The following is an 11,965-nucleotide window of genomic DNA, read 5'->3' on the forward strand; positions in this document are numbered from 1 at the left end:
ATACACATTCTAAATATCATGTAATTTTAAATCTTTATAAACACCACAAATCTTTCGAAACACCATAATCATGCACTTTCATTTGCTCCCGGTAAAATGTACACTACCGGTCCCAAGTTTTAGAACACGTACTCATTCAAGGGTTTTTCTTTATTTTCACTATTTTCTAAATTGTAGAATAGTAGTGAAGACATCAAAACTATGTAGTAACCAAAAAAGTGTCAAATAAATAAAAATATATTTTAGATTTTAGATTCTTCAAAGTAGCCCCCATTTGCCTTAATGACAGCTTTGCACACTCTTGGCATTCTCTCAACCAGCTTCATGAGGTAGTCACCTGGAATGCATTTAATTTATCAGGTGTGCCTTCTTAAAAGTTAATTTGTGGAATTTCTTTCCTTCTTAATGCATTTGAGTCAATCAGTTGTGTTGTGACAAGGTAGGGGGGTATACAGAAGATAGCCCTATTTGGTAAAAGACTAAGTCCATATTATGGCAAAGACAGCTCAAATAAGCAAAGAGAAACAACATTCCATCATTACTTTAAGACATGAAGATCAGTCAATAAGGAACATTTCAGGAACTTTGAAAGTTTCTTCAAGTGCAGCCGCAAAAACCATCAAGTGCTATGATGAAACTGGCTCTCATGAGGACCGCCACAGGAATGGAAGATCCAAAGTTACCTCTGCTGCAGAGGATAAGCTCATTAGAGTTACCAGCCCAAATAAATGCTTCACAGAGTTCAAGTAACATACCCATCTCAACATCAACTGTTCAGGGGAGACTGTGTGAATCAGGCCTTCATGGTCAAAATGCTGCAAAGAAGCCACTACTACCTTTAGCCAATAAAAAGAAGAGACTTGCTTGGGCCAAGAAACAAAAGCAATGGACATTATGGACAACAGGACAATGACCCAGCTCCTCCAGATTGTGTAAGGGCTATTTGACCAAGAAGGAGAGTGATGGAGTGCTGCATCAGATGACCTGGCCTTCACAATCCCCTGACCTAAACCAAATTGAGATGGCTTAGGATGAGTCGGACCGCAGAGTGAAGGAAAAGCAGCCAACAAGTGCTTAGCATATGTGGGAACTCCTTCAATACTGTTAGAAAAGTATTCCAGGTGAAGCAAGTTGAGAGAATGCCAAGAGTGTGCAAAGTTGTCATCAAAGCAAAGGGTGGCTAATATATTTTGATTTGTTTAACACTTTTTTGGTTACTACATGATTCTATGTGTGTTATTTCATAGTTTTAATGTCTTCACTATTATTCTACAATGTAGAATAAGACTGCGTGGCCATGCACGCCTCCAACTCAATCATCAAGTTTGCGGACGACACTACAGTGGTAGGCTTGATTACCAACAACGATGAGACGGCCTGCAGGGAGGAGGTGAGGGCCCTCGGAGTGTGATGTCAGGAAAATAACCTCACACTCAACGTCAACAAAACAAAGGAGATGATTGTGGACTTCAGTGTTACGTTCCCCAGTTTATGTTGTAGTTTGTGTATTTGCATGTGTTTATTTCAGGAAATGGCTTCCTGAAATCCCTCAAGCAGCTGATTGGTCGACTCCATGGCTAATTGGAGAGCTGACCCCGCCCCCTCGTCAAGAAGCAGCTGTCTCCAGGTACACATTCATTCTGAAGCTATATAAAAGCCAGTGTTCTGTTCAGGAGGTTCATTGCTGGGGATCATTGCTGGGAGGTCATTGCAGAGAGATTGAATGTGATAGAGAATCATTGCTGAGAGAGGAGGCTGATGGCTGTGGATAATTTACTATGTTAGTTGTTGGTAGCAGTTGGTATGTTCTGTGAGTTTGTTGTTCAGATAGAGCTTATTTGATGTCCTTTGTTTCTTAGTTTGTTTGAGAAATTATTTGTTCTCCTGTTTCATTTGTTCCCAGGGGGGAAGGGGAAGGCACCTAGGGAGTGCTCAGGCAAGAGGCCCGCGGGCATACATATACCTGTAGCATATTCACTGTCTAGGCACACTAGGTAAGACCTGGGCGGACCACCCCTGTATTTTGGTTAGGGCACCAGGTGGTGCTAAATTAGGTAAGTATTGGTTAGGCAGGTAAGATAGGAGAGGGGGCTTTGAGATGGACTTTCTTTGCTCTGGTTCCGTCCAGCCCCTTTTCCCCATATTACCGTGCAAAGGAATAAAGTCCTTGTAAACGGTACCACATTCTGCCTGTTGTCATCCTTACTCACGCCTACAGTCCATACCTCTTTCACTTCATGGAGAGTTGAGTTATAGCAGGGTGTTGCGTTCCCTCTTCATAGAGGCGTGCGTAACAGCAGAGGGAGCACCCCCCTATCCACATCGACGGGACAGTAGTAGAGAGCGTAGTAAGTTTTAAGTTCCTCGGCATACACATCACAGACAAACTGAATTGGTCCACCCACACAGACAGCATCGTGAAGAAGGCACAGCAGCGCCTCTTCAACATCAGGAGGCTGAAGAAATGTTGCTTGTCACCAAAAGCACTCACAAACTTCTACAGATGCACAATCGAGAGCATCCTGTCGGGCTGTATCACCGCTTGGTACGGCAACTGCTCCGCCCACAACCGTAAGGCTCTCCAGAGGGTAGTGAGGTCTGCACAACGCATCACCGGGGGCAAACTACCTGCCCTCCAGGACACCTACACCTCCCGATGTCACAGGAAGGCCATAAAGATCATCAAGGACAACAACCACCCAAGCCACTGCCTGTTCACCCTGCTATCATCCAGAAGGCGAGGTCAGTACAGGTGCATCAAAGCAGGGACTGAGAGACTGAAAAACAGCTTCTATCTCAAGGCCATCAGACTGTTAAACAGCCACCACTAACATTAAGTGGCTGCTGCCAACACACTGACTCAACTCCAGCCACTTTAATAATGTGAATTGATGGAAATTGATGTAAAAATATATCACTAGCCACTTTAAACAATGCTACTTATTATAATGTTTACATACCCTATATTACTCATCTCATATGTATATGTATATACTGTAATCTATATCATCTACTGCATCTTTATGTAATACATGTATCACTAGCCACTTTAAACTATGCCACTTTGTTTACATACCCCACATTACTCATCTCATATGTATATACTGTACTCGATACCATCTACTGTATCTTGCATATGCGGTTTTGTACCATCACTCATTCATATATATGTACATATTCTTTATCCCTTTACACTTGTGTGTGTATAAGGTAGTAGTTTTGGAATTGTTAGGTTAGATTACTCATTGGCTATTACTGCATTGCTCGGAACTGGAAGCACAAGCATTTCGCTACACTCGCATTAACATCTGCTAACCATGTGTATGTGACAAATAAAATTTGATTTGATGTAGAAAATAGTAAAAAATATTTTAAAAATAACCTTGAATGACTAAGTGTTCTAAAACTTCTGACCAGTAGTGTATATCATGAGCACTTCCTTGCAAATAGTTGTAAATCTCTCAGTTTAATAACTACATTGCTATTTAGTTATTTTGGGCTCCCGAGTGGTGCAGCAGTCTAAGGCACTACAGACCCAAGTTCGATTCCAGGCTGTATCAAAACCGTGCATGATTGGGAGTCCCATAGGGCGGCGAACAATTGCCCCAGCATCGCACGGGTTAGGGTTTGGATGGGGGAGGCCGTCATTGTAAAATAAGAATTTGTTCTTAACTGACTTGCCTAGTTAAATAGAAAATAAATGGAGTACTTTTGGAGAAACACAACAGTCTGTGATTAAATAAAGCAGATGTTGGGTAAACAAAAACCGATACAGTAGTGATGTAACATGTTACTCTGTCTCAACACACAACTGGGTGGAATGTGTGTTTTGGCAGATATACATATTGAGGTATAACATATGCTTTTGGGTAACACTTTATTGGTATATTGCTTTATTACTGGTTATAAGCATTTATTACCCTTTATAATGTGTTACTGGATGTGTAATGTCTCTTTGGGTAGAAGTGGAAGTGTGCTGAATACTTAGGTCATTTTCAGGGTTTTTTAATTCCAGAGAAGGCAATATCTGAAGTCTGATAAGTTACGATGTAATTCAGGAAATACCAAAGGCCATTTGCACGTCATCTTGACTTGTATTCAACTATCATTCACAAAAAGGGGGGACACTTGCACAATTGCCATACTCTCCATAATTCATCTTGTTTTGAGTTATGCACAATACAACTATGTTGGTGATTTTCTGCCAAGTGGAGATTGACCCCATCTTGCAAGATAAGGATTATCAGGTTTCATCAAATTTATTAGGTTAAGACAAAAATCCATGATTAGTAGACCCTACTGTCAGTCTGCTACTTAGTGGCGAATTATTATTACTGGATCATGGAATATCCATAGCGATGCATCACTCTTTAACTATTCAAGTGATAATGCCCTCGAAGCCGGTGTTTGGAGGATATATTGGCCAACATATCCTCCAAACACCGGCTTTGAGGGTATTATCACTTGAATACAATGGGTTACCAACATATTCAAAAAGTAATTTACATATTAAAAATATATATATATTTTCTATTAAATTTTTCATACTATTTCATCCTTCCACAAGATATAGTCCCAACACAAACCTAGGGTTGCTACTCAAGCCGGCTGGTCGTTTGTTCTATCGGTTCGGTTGCTAGAGACACGACCCTGCCGTTTTGTCTTTTTGCTCTGTATCTATGGACGTGACCCAGTAGTTTGTTTTAAATGTTCCTTTGCAATACTGTCTGGCAACGTTCTTATCCCTTTCTTGCTAGCTAGCAAACTACGGCTAACTTACGGTCACGTCAAAAGGTGTAGCCAGAATAACAGCAAAGTAGCTGCATTTGCATTTGTTTAAGCTGTTTTCTAGTGACATTTATTTGGATAAATCCATAATCAAATCAAGGTTTATTTGTCAATTGCGCCGAATACAACAGGTGAAATGCTTACTTACAGGCTCTAACCAATAGTGCGGAGAAAAAAAAGTGTGTGTGTGTGTGTGTGTGTAGGTAGGTAGGTAGGTAAGTAAAGAAATAAAACAACAGTAAAAAGACATTTGAAAATAAGAGTAGCAAGGCTATATACAGACACCGGTTAGTCAGGCTTACTGAGGTAGTATGTACATGTGGGTATGGTTAAAGTGACTATGCATGTATGATGAACAAAGAGTAGCAGTAGCGTAAAAAGAGGGGTTGGCGGGTGGTGGGACACAATGCAGATAGCCCGGTTAGCCAATGTGCGGGAGCACTGGTTTGTCGGGCCAATTGAGGTAGTATGTACATGAATGTATAATTAAAGTGACTATGCATATAAGATAAACAGAGAGTAGCAGCAGCGTAAAAGAGGGGTTGGGGGACACACAATGCAAATAGTACGGGTAACCATTTGGTTACCTGTTCAGGACTCTTATGGCTTGGGGGTAAAGACTGTTGAGAAGCCTATTTGTCCTAGACTTGGCACTCCGGTACCAAGAGCTAATGAGAGCCCAACTGATCCGGATGACTGTGATCACACTCTCCGTAGCCGATGAACAGGTCAACATTCACAAGGCCGTGGGGCCAACTGGTAAGTGTCTTCACTGACATTTTCAACCTCTCCCTGACCAAGTCTGTAATACCTACATGTTTCAAGCAGACCACCATAGTCCCTGTGCCCAAGAAAGCGAAGGTAACCTGCCTAAATGATTACCGCCCTGTAGCACTCACGTCGGTAGCCATGAAATGCTTTGAAAGGCTGGTCATGGCTCACATCAACACCATCATCCCTGAAACCACAGACCCACACAATTCCCATACCACCCCAACAGATCCACAGATGACGCAATATCAATCTCCCTTTCCAACCTGGACAAAAGGAACACCTATGTGAGAATGCTGTTCATTGACTACAACTCAGCATTCAACACCATAGTGCCCACAAAGCTCATCACTAAGCTAAGGACCCTGGGACTAAACCCCTCTCTCTGCAACTGGATCCTTGACTTCCTGACGGGCCGCCTCCAGGTGTTAAGTGTAGGCAAGAACTCATCTGCCCCTCAGGGGAGCGTGCTTACTCTCCTCATGTACTCCCTGTTCACCCACGATTGCGTGACCAAGCACGACTCCAACACAATCATTAACACACTCCATTGTGTCCTCCTCCCAGAGCGCTAAGAACCTTGGCGTGATCCTGGACAACACCCTGTCGTTCTCAACTAACATCAAGGCGGTGGCCCGTTCCTGTAGGTTCATGCTCTACTGTTGCCTCACACAGGAAGCGGCGCAGGTCCTAATCCAGGCACTTGTCATCTCCCGTCTGGATTACTGCAACTCGCTGTTGGCTGGGCTCCCTGCCTGTGCCATTAAACCCCTACAACTCATCCAGAACGCCGCAGCCCGTCTGGTGTTCAACCTTCCCAAGTTCTCTCCCGTCACCCCGCTCCTCCGCTCTCTCCACTGGCTTCCAGTTGAAGCTCGCATCCGCTACAAGACCATGGTGCTTGCCTACTGTGAGGGGAACGGCACCAGTACCTCCAGGCTCTGATCAGGCCCTACACCCAAACAAGGGCGCTGCGTTCATCCACCTCTGGCCTGCTCGCCTCCCTACCACTGAGGAAGTACAGTTCCCGCGCAGCCCAGTCAAAACTGTTCGCTGCTCTGGCCCCCAATGGTGGAACAAACTCCCTCACGACGCCAGGACAGCGGAGTCAATCACCACCTTCCGGAGACACCTGAAACCCCACCTCTTTCAGGAATACCTAGGATAGGATAAAGTAATCCTTCTCACCCCCCCTTAAAAGATTTAGATGCACTATTGTAAAGTGGCTGTTCCACTGGATGTCTTAAGGTGAACGCCCCAATTTGTAAGTCGCTCTGGATAAGAGCGTCTGCTAAATGACTTAAATGTAAATGTAAAATTAAGTTTGCTGACGTCACAATCGTGGTAGGCCTGATCACCGACAACGATGAGACAGCCTATGAGGAGGAGGTCAGAGACCTGGCAGTGTGGTGCCAGGACAACAACCTCTCCCTCAACTCCTCAACGTCAGCAAGACAAAAGAGATGATCGTGGACTAAAGGAAAATGGGGGGCCAAGCACGCCCCCATTCACATTGACGGTACTGTAGTGGAGCGGGTCGAGAGTTTCAAGTTCCTTGGTGTCCACATCACCAACAAACTATCATGGTACAAACACACCAAGAATGTTGTGAAGAGGGCATGACAACGCCTTTTCCCCCTCAGGAGACTGAAAAGACTTGGCATGGGTCCCAGATCCTCAAAATGGTATACAGCTGCAGCATCGAGAGCATCCTGACTGGTTACAACACCGCCTGGCAACCGACCATAAGGCCCTACAGTACATCACTGGGGCCAAGCTTCCTGCCATCCAGAACCTACAGCGGTAAGATAAAGTGAACCCTTTAGAATCACCTGGATTTCTGCATAAATGTGTCATAAAATGTTATCTGATCTTCACCTGAGTCACGACAATAGACAAACACAGCGTGCTTAAACTAATAACACACAAATGATTGTATTTTTCTTGTCTATATATATATTAATTGACTTGCATAAAGCAGGAAAGGGTTGCAAAGGTATCTCTAAAAGCTTTGATGTTCATCAGTCCACGGTAAGACACACTGTCTATAAATGGAGAAAGTTCAACACTGTTGCTACTCTCCCTAGGAGTGGCTGTCCAGCAAAGATGACAGCAAGAGCACAGTGCAGAATGCTCAATGAGGTTAAGAAGAATCCTAGAGTGTCAGCTAAAGACTTACAGAAATCTCTGGAAGATGCTAGCATCTCTGTTGGCGAGTCTACCATACATAAAACACTAAACAAGATTGGTGTTCATGGGAGGACACCACAGAAGAAGCCACTGCTGTCCAAAAGAAACATTGCTGCACGTCTGAAGTTCACAAAATAGCAGCTGGATGTTCCACAGCACCTCTGGCAAAATATTCTGTGGAGAGATTGAACTAGAGTTGAGTTGTTTGGAAGGAACACACAACACTATGTGTGGAGATGTTACATTCCCCAGTTTCTGTGTTGTTGTGGGTTTAAGTGTAAGTGTGTGTATTTCAGGAAATGGAATCCTGGATTCTAAGCAGCTGATTGGTCGGCCCCATCGACGACGATTGGAGCTCTAAACTCTCCCTCTCGTCAGGGGAAACAGCTGTCTTCAATTACCAACTCCTTCTCCAGCTGGATAAAAGCCAGTGTTCCTTTGTAATGAGGAGAGAGCTTCTTTGATGTCCTGTGTTACCCAGTGACAGTTTTGTTGAAAGTATTTTGTAGCTGCTAATTCTGAGGTATGTGTATGCCAATAGGACTTAGTGGTTTTGATTATTGAAATTGTTCACTTTAAGTTAGTAATAATTCTGTTTTATTTGTTCCCTGGGAGGAAGAGGAATGCACCGTGGGAGTGTTTAGGCAAGAGGCCTGTGGGCATACAACCTGTAGTATTTACTGTCTATGCACACTAGGTAAGACCTGGGCGGACCACCCCCTGTATTTTTGGTTAGCGTGTCAGGAGGTGCTAAAAGATTAGATAAGGTCGGAGAGGGGACTTTAACTTTCTTTGCTTTGGTTCTGTCCAGCCCCTCTTCCCCACATTACCGTGTTAAGAATAGGTGTATGTAACATGATGGGGGTCTCATCTGGGATTATTAAATCCACAGCACCCTGCTGCTCTCGGTGACTGAGGTGTGTTAAGGTTGTGAGTTTGGATGACTTGTTTAGTTTACGTATGTTCAGTGGGCTGCTGTGTACAAAATGGCTGCCTCAGCCATTCAAGTTTATTGTAGCGCCCTAGTTTATTGTAGCGCCCTGTTGCTGGGGTTGTGTGAAGTTGACCATTGCGGACTCTTCGTCCCTGAGAAAGCACCGAAAGCTCAGCCTTTAGGGCTAGTCAGGGAGGATTTGGTGAGTAAACAAACTTTCTCGTTGAAAGATGAGGGAGGCTTCAGGAGATGTGTAGACCTTCCGATGCCAAGTCGGAGGACGGTGCGGAGGAAGGGGTTGCTCGTACCCCTTTAAATTGCCCCAACTCAACCCTTTATCTTCTGCTTCAGGTTGTTCAGACTGGACCGCTAGGCTCAAGGTGAGGCTGGCCCGTTTGGAAATGAAGCAAAAAGATAGAGAACGCGTTAGACAGCTGGAGTTTGCTTCAGAAATTAGGAAGATGGAAATAGAAGCCGACAATGTGAGGCTCCAGTGTGACTCCACAACCTTCCCATCAAGCCCACTTCGAAGTGAGTAAAAATAATGCCTTAGTCCCTCCATTTCGGGAAGTTGATTCCTATTTCTCTGCTTTGAGTGTGACCACTGCGCTGCATTGGCCACTTGGTTTGGCAGCTCCTTGCAACAGCAGTGTGACCACTTGTGTAATTCGGATATGCTGAAAAAGTTACCCTCTCAAATGGAACAGTTGGGATAAGATCATTTGTTTGATCGTTATCTATGATACATAGTTCTCAATATGTTTCAGGATGTACGAAGTCGCACGTTTATCTTGGTACATGCAGTGGGTTTTGGGAACGCTGCTCCTATACGTCAGCATCCGTACCAGGTTCACGCTAAGAAAAGGGAGGTAGCTCATTTATTACAGAATGACATGGCAAACCCCAGTAACAGCTCCTGGAGATCCTTGTGTATTCTCATTCCTAAGCCTGACGGTATGTCCCGCTTATGTATGGACTATCGTCGCCTAAACTCCATTACAAAATCAGATTATTTTCCTCGACCTTGCTTAAATGACTGCATTGAGACTTGGCTCTGCTGCTGAGTAAGTTAGATTTGATCAAAAGTTATTGGCAGGTGCCTCAGACGTCTCGTGCTTCTGACATCTCGGCTTTCATTACACCTGATAACGTCGTACAATATACTGTGATACCCTTTGGCATGTAATGCACCTGCTACTTTTCAGCGTGTAGTTAACATTGTGTTCACGGATGTGCCAAATTGTACTGCTTACCTTGATGTGGTGATCATCTACTTGATCTGATCATATCGCCACCTTGAAGGGTGTTTCAGCGGTTGGAGGATGCTTCTTTAACCCTCAATTTGGCCAAGTGTGAGTTTGGGAAGGCTACTGTGACTGACTTGGGAAGCAGGTGGGCCAAGGTCAAATGCACCCAATAACTGGCAAAGGGAAGCAATTGTTGCTTTTCCTGCTCCCACAACTCACCGCCAGTTGCACAGATTCCTAGGGATGGTAGGGTACTAGCGTACGTTCTGTAAGAATTTTTCGAAGGTAGTAGCTCCCCTTACCTCTCTGTTTAGTCCCAAGGTACCATTTAAGTGGTCCCAGGAATGTAACTATGCTTTTGAGTCTGCCACAGCGCTACTTTGTAGTGCTCCAGTGCTTGCCACCCCCAACTCTGACAACCCTTTTAAGTTTGAGGTAGATGCTAATATAATGGGGGTGGGTGCGATTCTCTTGCAGGAAGCTGAGGGAGTGGATCGGCCTGTCAGTTTCTTCTCCCTTAAGTTCAACTTGTGTCAGTCAAGGTACTCCACCATTGAACAAGAGACACTGGCTTTATTGCTAGGCTTACAGTTTTTTGAGGTATACAGTGGGGCAAAAAAGTATTTAGTCAGCCACCAATTGCAAGTTCTCCCACTTAAAAATATGAGAGGCCTGTAATTTTCATCATAGGTACTTCAACTATGTCAGACAAAATGAGAGAAAAAAATCCAGAAAATCACGTATGATTTTTTAAATGAATTTATTTGCAAATTATGGTGGAAAACTTTTGTTATTGACCAAATACTTATTTATCTCAATACTTTCATATACCCTTTGTTGGCAATGACACAGGTCAAATGTTTTCTGTAAGTCTTCACAAGGTTTTCACACACTGTTGCTGGTACTTTGGCCCATTCCTCCATGCAGATCTCCTCTAGAGCAGTGATGTTTTGGTGCTGTTGCTGGGCAACAGACTTTCAACTCCCTCCAAAGATTTTATATGGGGTTGAGATCTGGAGACTGGCTAGGCCACTCCAGGACCTTGAAATGCTTCTTACGAAGCCACTCCTTCGTTGCCCGGGCGGTGTGTTTGGGATCATTGTCATGCTGAAAGACCCAGCCACGTTTCATATTCAATGCCCTTGCTGATGGAAGGAGGTTTTCACTCAAAATCTCACGATACATGGCCCCATTCTTTCCTTTACACGGATCAGTCGCCCTGGTCCCTTTGCAGAAAAACAGCCCCAATGCATGAGGTTTCCACCCCATGCTTCACAGTTTGTACGGTGTTCTTTGGATTCAACTCAGCATTTGTGTTTTTACCAAAAAGTTATATTTTGGTTTCATCTGACCATATGACATTCTCCCAATCTTCTTCTGGATCATCCAAATACTCTCTAGCAAACTTCAGACGGGCCTGGATATGTACTGGCTTAAGCAGGGGGACACGTCTGGCACTGCAGGATTTGAGTCCCTGGCGGCGTAGTGTGTTACTGATGGTAGGCTTTGTTACTTTGGTTCCAGCTCTCTGCAGGTCATTCACTAGGTCCGCCCGTGTTGTTCTGGGATTTTTGCTCACCGTTCTTGTGATCAATTTGACCCCACGGGGTGAGATCTTGCGTGGAGCCCCAGATCGAGGGAGATTATCAGTGGTCTTGTATGTCTTCCATTTCCTAATAATTGCTCCCACAGTTGCTTTATTTAAACCAAGCTGCTTACCTATTGCAGATTCAGTCTTCCCAGCCTGGTGCACATCTACAATTTTGTTTCTGGTGTCCTTTGACAGCTCTTTGGTCTTGGCCATAGTGGAGTTTGGAGTGTGACTGTTTGAGGTTGTAGACTGGTGTCTTTTATGCTGATAACAAGTTCAAACAGGTTCCATTAATACAGGTAACGAGTGGAGGACAGAGGAGCCTCTTAAAGAAGTTACAGGTCTGTGAGAGCCAGAAATCTTGTTTGTAGGTCACAAAATACTTATTTTCCACCATAATTTGCAAATAAATTCATTAAAAATCCTACGTGATTTTCTGGATTT

Source organism: Oncorhynchus nerka, linkage group LG11 (genome assembly GCF_034236695.1).
Source record: "Oncorhynchus nerka isolate Pitt River linkage group LG11, Oner_Uvic_2.0, whole genome shotgun sequence".
NCBI classification, from domain to species: Eukaryota; Metazoa; Chordata; class Actinopteri; order Salmoniformes; family Salmonidae; genus Oncorhynchus; species Oncorhynchus nerka.